Source organism: Pygocentrus nattereri, chromosome 22, assembly GCF_015220715.1.
Source record: "Pygocentrus nattereri isolate fPygNat1 chromosome 22, fPygNat1.pri, whole genome shotgun sequence".
In the NCBI taxonomy this organism is placed as follows: domain Eukaryota; kingdom Metazoa; phylum Chordata; class Actinopteri; order Characiformes; family Serrasalmidae; genus Pygocentrus; species Pygocentrus nattereri.
Window position 1 is genome coordinate 24,266,049 of NC_051232.1, and position 9,511 is coordinate 24,275,559.

Here is a 9,511-nt window from a genome sequence, read left to right on the forward strand (position 1 = left end):
TATTCTCCCTCAATCTGAAGAACCTATTCACAGTGCTAAGAACCCTTTAATCATGCAAAGGGTTCTTTCAGTGTTTATGGTTCTATATAGAACTATTTTCTTCAGCAAAGAACCCTTGAAGAACCACCTTTTTTAAGAGTGTACAGCCTGCCTCACAGTGATCTCTTTGAAGGAGCTCAGTAGATAACAGCACAGAAACTGCTGAGCTCTGTTTCAACATGTATAACATCTCAGCTCTGCTGATACCTGCTGAAACTGGCAACCATAACAACACAAGATTCATGTTGCCTGAGGGCTTATTTTCCTCAGGAAGCTGAGTCCAATATTAACCCGTTAATGTCTGTGTGATTTTTTAAAGGTCATTTAGTCCGAATGTTCTCTGAGTTTGCTTGAAGAACATTTACATTTTTAGATAAAAAGTGTTTTTTGGTTATTTTTTGTAATATTAAATTCAGTCTTTTGGTCATAGGGGACTACAGAGCCCTGATGATGACATCCTGTATAAATAAGAATAATGCCTTATTTAGGCAAGGGAACAAGATCCTCATGCATGGCCATGACTGAGTAAGGCTTGAGAAAGTGTGGGAACGAAATCATGGCTTACTAAGTCGTGGGCACGCATTAGGATCTCGTTCCCATGCTTTACTAAGTCATGGCCATGACTTATCATCTCATTCCCACACCTTACTAAATTGTGGCCATGCATTATTTTTATTTATACAGGATGTCACCAGCGGTGCTCCATAGGACACAAATTTTTAACAAAAAATACAAATTTCACATTTTATTTTTCAATAAACATGTAACAACTACATGTAATCAGCACTGTTCGACCAAAACGTGATTTATCATCCCTTAATGTTTCATATTAAATTCCAATCTGGTGAAATTTCTGATCTGATCAAGTGGAAAAGTCTAGATTTTAGATCTGCATCCAAGGTAGGTTCAGCTGCACAACATTATACCACTTTAGGCCAATGAGAACGAGAATGGTTTGGTGTGAAATAGTTAGGAACTTACAGACTCAGATTTCTTAAAGTTTACAATACAAATATGGCTGTTTTATTTACTATTCTAAACTATCGCCTTCTGGTGATGGTAAAATAGTGGAAGATTTTGCCTTATAACATTCTGCATGTTCCTGTCCTCCATGAACATACTAAAAAAACCCGTTTTAGGCCAAAGTCCTATCTCAGATTGTATTGTAAAGCAGTGTTTTCATGTAATAACTTTAAGTGAGGGAGCTTTTAGAGCCATTAAACTCTTAGACATCTGGTTCCTCACCACTATGTGAACAGTTCTGACTTCGTTGGTTTAGAATGAAACATTTCACATTGAATCATTTTGAATGACTTCACATCTTAACTGCTCGATTATTCAGATATTTTGAAAGAATTGGTGGAATTCCCCTATTCCCCCTAAATCACCACCATCTACTGGACAAATACAAACCAGCCAGTTCTCAGCTGGACTACTGGAGTAGTCGAAGCAGGGGAGTGTGTTCATTTTAGGATACTTACATTGCACATGGGCTTCAATAAATGATTAAAAAATGTAGTTGAACTCTAAAATGCTGTCAAAAAGACAGAAACAGATGGTTTTGACTGATTAATGAATAGGATTTTGTTTGGGTGCAGTCTAATTCAATAGTCTGACAACTGAAATCTGAAATTGAGTCGAAGTGTCTGCGGATCAGGGCCGTATTGCATGTATTAAAGGGTAATTTCATGTGAAGCTACTTCTAATAAATGAAAGTCTTTATCACAGCAGGGTGGGATCAGTGCTGGATGGCGGGATCAGCAGGAGGGCGCCTAAGGCTCTGCATTTCCCTTTTTTCACATCAAGGTCTGAGTAGATAAGAGTATTTTTGGGGCTGATACTGGAAATGATGAAGCAGGAATGAACTTCAGAGGTAAGCACAGAGCTGCATTTATGCTTATACATACCGTAATAGCTTCTCAGAGAAATGAAACTTTGGCTTTGTCAGATCATGATTTTTCATGTTTATTGTGTGTTTGTGTTTCTGAATGCAGGATTCATATGAAACTCCTCTCTGTGATCAGTGAGATCAGCCCAAAATCCAGACCCCAGTAATCTGCAGATTAAACCACCCAGCACTGTGATCAGACTTCACATGGAAAACAATACCAGACCACCTAAAGCTCTTTCCCCTTTATTTCCCTTTCTCAATGCTTTACGTCTGCATAACCTAAAACATCAGAAGAACACCTTTTCACAGACTGAATATGAATGCTAGTGTATTACAAACTGTGATCACAGCAACACTGGATTCTTTTTTGGACTGCATGACGTGTTATTGGCCAGTGTGGCCCCCCTTACTGGTCTGTGTTCTGACTGACTGCCATATACCACGCCCTTTTGAAAAGCAGTCTGGGCTGAAACACTCCATCTGCTGGTTGAATCATCAACCTGCCAAGTCTTGGTCATCCCACTGGCAATTTAGGTTGTTCAATGTTGTTTCTGCTTTATTTCGTACTGCAGTTATTTTTCAGGTAGTTTCAGCTCCTTTGAATTACAATTATTACTCTAAACCCAGATGAAGTTCAAAGTGAATATGCTTAAAGATAAACATTAAATGACCGTTATTAGTCCCACAACGGGAATACTTCAACTCTGCATTTTGACCCACCCGTGCACTGAAACACAACATACACACCCACTAGGGGGCAGTGAGCATGCTTGCCTGGAGCGGTGGGCAGCCCTTATCCACAGCACCTGGGGAGAAGCTGGGGGTTAGGTGCCTTGCTCAAGGGCACTTAGATCATGTACTGTCAATACAGTGGTTCCCTATCACTTCCATCTCCATGCCCCCATTCTAAATGTCTTTATAAGAGTTTAACTTTAAAAGTGGCTTCCATACCTAAAAGATGGTGTTGGTAGATGAAGGACATGCAGATGACTGCAAGAAGAGAAGCAGTAGTGACAGTCATAACAGAGTGAAATCAGATTTCTGAAGCATCATTCTGGCTGAACCTCTAGTCATTGACCCAGTGATGTTTTTATTCCACTTACTACACATAAATGAATGGACGCTCAACCTCCACCTTATACAGCTAGAGGGCAGAAGGTAACCAAGATAGAGCTCAGTTAGGATAACTAATAAAGGAGAATTTCAAAATTGCTGAATAATTCACTCTGCAGAGTCATTCAGAGTGGATTGATATGAAATGGTTCATTGGAGGAAAATGTATCGACTGTGTGGTGGCAGGAACCAGAGGTTGCCATGTCCTCCACACAAAAACAGCCATTTTATTTACTACTCAAAGCCACCTGTGCACTTATACGTGTGTTTGGTGTAATGACGATGGTGCATGTACTCGTCTGCCACAAAATGAATATTAACCGATTAAAAAGTCAAAACTTTATCACAAAACTATAATCAACACTGTTTTAGTCATCAGGCAGCACATATCTAACCATATATACAATACCTATGAAATGTGGCTTTCCGAGGCATTCAGTTCTTCAGACGCCTCCACTATCACCAGCTTTTCTTCTGAATCATAGGCAGGTTTTCCTAGAACAGCACACCTGAATGACTGTGAACACTGCAACCATTGGAGTTTCCCTTTAAGTTTAAAACTAACTGAAGCAAGTCATTCCACATCTCTCCCTTTAAATACTTCTGCTTTATCTTCTCGTGCAGTGAAGCACCAAACTTGGTCTGTGATGTGAAGCCATAAGCTTGCTAGCCAGCAAGTTAACAACCCTGCACATCACAAAACCGGATTTGTTTCTGAATTTTGGACACTCTGGCACCGTGCACTCGTCTTCACTCACTCAAATTTAATGTTCTTATTTTGAAAGTTACAACTTTTTTCTACTCAGTCAGAAAAGTGATCTCTTCTTTATGCTGCAGAACATCCGAATATTCTAGATAAAGTTTGATTGAAAATGATTAGATTCATTTTTTTTAGCTTAAAATATTCAGTAGTTGCAGCCCTACGTCTGACTATTGCTGTAATCCCTCAAACCACACAACAGAGCACATACAGTCATATGCAAAGGTTTGTGGACCCTGGCCATGTGAGGTTTTGTTGAAAGAAAATAAATAAAAAGGAAAACTACCCAGATTACATGTTACTATTTTTCTATGATCCTGTTTCTTCTGTTTATAGTTATGTGTTGTTTTATAGTGTAGTATCCTGGGGCTATTATCACTTTGACAAATATAAAGAGCCAAATGCAAATGTTTATTAATGTGGTTTATTGACATTTCAAACAAAAGGCATACATTCTGGTTCTTCACTCTCTCCTTTTACAACACCAAAGTCTTTTCTAGAAGCTCATCTTCTCTTTACTCTTCATTCCCAGATCCCTCAAGGCCTCCTTCCTCCTTTTCTCCTCAGTCTTCTTTTGCATTTTGAGCTCCTTGGCCTTCTTCTTCTGGATCCTCTTCCATTCTCATCTTTCTTACTCGTGTTCTCACTCGGGATTCGGCCCACACGGTTTTGCAGCTCCTGCATCAGCCTGTGTTTCTGAATGACCACCAGAGGAACCACTGAGAGAATCCTGTCCTCGCTCGCCTTTTTTATCTCAGCTTCCGGATCCCTCATCCTCTCATGTTCGTGCTCCAGCTCCTCCATCTTCTGCTTCATCATGGTCTTGTACTTGACGTTCACCTCCAGGTTTTTGAAGATCTCCCAGATTATTTATTGACGTAAACGGATGCGTGCATTGAGTTAAATTAAGGCATTTATTGAGGTGACCTGATGTTGGCTTGGCTTTTGCCAACTTTTGAAATTTGTTCTATATTCAGGGCACTTCAATGTAACTGCAGCGTCATTTAAGGTGGAACTGCAAATTCAAATGAGAAGGTGGCTGGTGAGTGAAACTAACTTGAGCTTGATGTATATATGCATGACTTAATTATTTTTGAGCTTTGGCAGCTTTGGTAGCTACTTTTATTCGTTTTTATAAAATATAACCCACTGGAATGTTCTGAACTCTGGAGAAATACGGATCCAGTCCACCAATCTAGCTAATCTTCACCAAACATGTGTTAAAGCCTTCCGAAGTTTCCAGAAGTGACCTAAACGCTTTTCCTGCAGAGTTGAAGACTATGGATACATATGGATACGTCCTTCAAATCACTCTGAACATAGACTGCATTTCTAGGCCTCATACTCCCACAAAAAATTGGAATCATTTTTTTGTCCCGCTCCCGCCCACACCCAAAATGATTGGACCCACTCAATCCCATGCACATTCAATATCTGACACAGCCTAATCACAAACACATTGTCTCTGAATTAAACCACAGAGCAGTTATTTTTGGTGTTTTGCTGGGCAGCTGTGGCCGTCAGTATCTGTAACGCCTGATTTACCCATGCTGCCTCCGCATGGTGTGAGTGAAGCTCAAGCCTGTAGACCAACTGGGAATCTGTCTGCACCATGGAATGTTTATTTCATCAGGAATGAAATAAAAATTGCCTTTTAATATTTTTATATGGTCTTCTGTTTATTTTTCATTGATATGACATAAAGACTGAGAAATGCAGCCTACTTCAGCTGTAGCCTAGGCTTTGGACTGCAGCTAAAAGGCTTGTTCAAGATGAACTGCACTTTGCCTCTGTGGTCAGCGAGAGCAGCTGGTTGCAGTTGGTGGAGGAGGGTAGAAAAGAGGCGTCAATTCGCCTTCACCACAACTGAAGGTTAAAGGGGATGTAGGGGCTCTGGTTGCAGGAGTGTAGCTCTAAGTGAAGATTGATTTCTGCAGTAGAGGCTGAGAGGCAGTCGACAGGGCCACATTATAAAAAAGCACTCAAAAGCTTGGATGTCAATTGTGTAGTAGAAATATTAATACTCTTTATCTGGTAAGGTACATCAAAATGAATACAGTATTCCCAAAACCATTGCAATCGTATCATGCTTTTATTATTCACTCACCATTCTTCCCCTTTTCTGCAGCAGTTTTTGGTACATATAAGGTGATATTTCCTTGGCTGTCCTTCAAATTGATAAGGATGTTGTTCATGTGATGTTATGGCACATGTAACATGAAGCCTTATATACCAAAAGGTATGACAGAGAAATAGTACACACCTGTTCCAAATGTGTAGATTAATTATTGTTAATATATTACAATGTGACAAACTGGCACTCAAAACACATTTAGCAGTGACTGGTTTTTAGATTTAGAGATTTGTCTTCAGCTTACATGAATTGAATACATTTCAGTTAGCAGTGAATGCCACTGTGTGTGCCATTTAGGTCCTACGCCTAAGTGGCTCTTATGAAATATGCAATTTGTGCATATATTCATACACTATGTTTCCAAAAATATTCCCTCACCCATCCAAATCATTGAATTCAGGTGTTCCAATCACTTCCATGGCCACAGTTGCATAAAACCAAGCACCTAGGCCTGCAGACTGCTTCTACAAACATTGGGTCACTCTCAGGAGCTCGGTGAGTTCCAGCATGGTCCTGTGATAGGATGCCACCTCTGCAGTCCAGTCGTGAAATTTCCTCACTACTAAATATTCCACAGTGAAATGTCAGTGGTATTATAACAAAGTGGAAGCGATTGGGAACGACAGCAACTCAGCCACGAAGTGGGTTTGGGTTTGCCGGTTTCCAGGAGAACGATACTTGTCTGACTGCACTGTGCCAAGTGTAAAGTTTGGTGGAGGGGGGATAATGGTGTGGGGTTGTTTTTCAGGAGTTGGGCTCGGCGCCTTAGTTCCAGTGAAAGGAACTCTTAATTCTTCAGCAGACCAAGAGATTTTGCACATTTTCATGCTTCCAACTTTGTGGGAACAGTTTGGGGATGGTCCCTTCCTGTTCCAACATGACTGCGCACCAGTGCACAAAGCAAGGTCCATAAAGACGTGGATGAGCGAGTTTGGTGTGGAACAACTTGACTGGCCTGTACAGAGTCCTGACCTCAACCCGATACAATGCCTTTGGGATGAATTAGAACGGAGACTGTGAGTCAGGCCTTCTCGTCTATCATCAGTGTCTGACCTCACAAATGCGCTTCTGGAAGAATGTTCAAAAATTCCCATAAACACACTGATAACCCTTGTAAAAAGACTTCCCAGAAAAGTTGAAGCTTTTGTAGCTGCAAAGGGTGGGACAACATCATATGAAACCCTATGGGTTAAGAATGGGATGTCACTCAAGTTCATATGCATGTGAAGGGAGATGAGCGAAAACTTTTGGCAATATAATATATATTGTCAACATCAGTGATGCCATGGTGATTAAATTGCTGGAAGATAAAACAAACCTATTAAAACCAATATGAGTCACTAATGAATAACGGGGTTAATTTATACAATGTATGACTGTGTAGAGGTCTGCGCTTCTTCAGGCACAGTCAAAGCAATTATTCAGGCACTGGAGATGAATATGTGGTTAACTGAAGAAGCCAAGAAGGGAACAGTAGAACAATTACTTGCAGACTTCCTCCAGCAGATCAATACTGCGAGTGTCCTTCAAAACTGTCTTCACTGTTGTGCACATTTGTTGTCTTTTGTGATATTCACTTTCAGATGGACATCGATGTCCTGCTATGCATTGCTCTTCTACGTCCCTCTACCATGCTTGTGCTTAAATGAGGCTTTATGCCAAAATCCTACCTAAAAGCTAAAAATCCTACCTAAAAACAATGTCTAAGATATTGAGTAGTGAACATTTTGTGTAATAACTTTCAATGTTGGGGCTTTCACAGGCATTCAATTCTTCTGACGTCTGGTTCCTATCACCGCCACTCTGAACTATTCTGACTGGGTAAGTTTCTCTGGTGCAGCGCCACTTTGAATGACACTGTTTACATAACAACTTCAAAACTGAACGTTTGGCTTGGTAAGATTATGATTTTTCATGTTATTGTGTGTTTGCGTTTCTGAATGCAGGATTCATATGAGACTTCTTTCTGCCATCAGCGAGATCAGCCCAAAATCCAGACGCCAGTAATCTGCAGATCACACCAACCAGCATCAGACTTGAAGGAAACACGGACATGGAAAACAATACTAGACCACCTAAAGCTCTTTCCCCTTTATTTCACATTCTAGATGCTTTACATCTGCATAACCCAAAACATAGGAAGCAGCTAAAGAGATTTTCTTCCAAAAATAATCTACTTGTGGACTTTTGACAGGAGGAGATTGACCCTCCAGACTCACTGGCCTTTCCTGCAGTCTCACAGCTGTGAATATAAACCACAGTCTGCAGACAAAGAAACATCAACATTTGCTTAACAGCGCTGGTTGGCGACAAACTGTTATCACAGCAACACTGGGCTCTTTTTGGACTGTATCACTCAGCATTATTGCCCAGTGCGGCCCCCTTCAAATTAGAGCACAGAGTGGGCCAATTGTAAATATGCAAATATCCTACTTATTTTTGTACTGTAAATTTGTCCCTGACGTTTGTGTGATTTCATAAACCAAAACCAGTGCTGAGTCACTCAGCTCTCTTTATTCCTTTGTCTTTATTATTACAGTGCCTTTAAACGGACGTATGTCATTTAGCTCTGTTACGTTTTGCAGCCATGTATGATGCCTAATTATATGACTGGACATCAAGAGTCGTCATCGGTTCATAGTGTTCATAACAAACACTGTTACCTTTATCTGAGGAATGTTTCTTTAGACTCTAAAGACACAATCATTTCATATAACTTGACTGAATTCATTCGTCTGATCTTCTCAAGGCAAATGGTTTCATAACATTTTAAAGGAAAAGTAACTTGTCAGATTGTGGTGTCGGCTGCTCATCAGGCCTCACACTGGAGGAGAGACGTCTGAACTCGGTGCAGTTTCTCCTGATCTCCACAAGAGGGCAGATCCCTGCTAGGAAAACCAGCATAGGACAGCATTGCTGCTCACCAGCAAAACCCAGGTGTGCTGCGTTCTGGGTGCAGGTGTGTTGGTCAGCAGCAAAACCCAGCATATGTTCTACTCTGACGTTGATACGCTGGTCAACTAACATGACCATGCTGGGGTGACCAGCTGAACAAGCAATAGACTCGCATGGAAATGCATCCTGGCCTGTGCTGTTTCATCAGTGTACAAATACGTCCTCTAGTTCATCTGCTGGATAAATGATCAACTGATAAGTCTTGGCCAACACTTTCTCAGTTAGCTGGACAACTGAAGCCCAACGTGTGGAAGAGCCCACTCCCAATCTGACTTTACACCCTGGGCCCTTTGGTTAACTGTGAATTCCTGCGAATCCCCTCTAAAACTGTTCTTTCAACATGTAGACAACAACTGGGAGCAGTCTCTGTGGAGCTGATCTTCTCCAGCTGTCACGAAGAGCAGCTGATAAACGTTTGTATCAGACAAGATCAGCATCAGCATCATCATCGTTGTTTTCCCCCTGTAGGTGGCGCGGTACGCGGTCACGCGCCGCTTCACATCACCAGAAGAAGAAGATTCTCTGGCGCAGTGCGCGCGCTCGTGACGCAGATAGCGCGCTGGATTTTATACGCCCCGCCCACCTGCGCTCCGATTGGACAGCACTTAAGGAGCGAGCC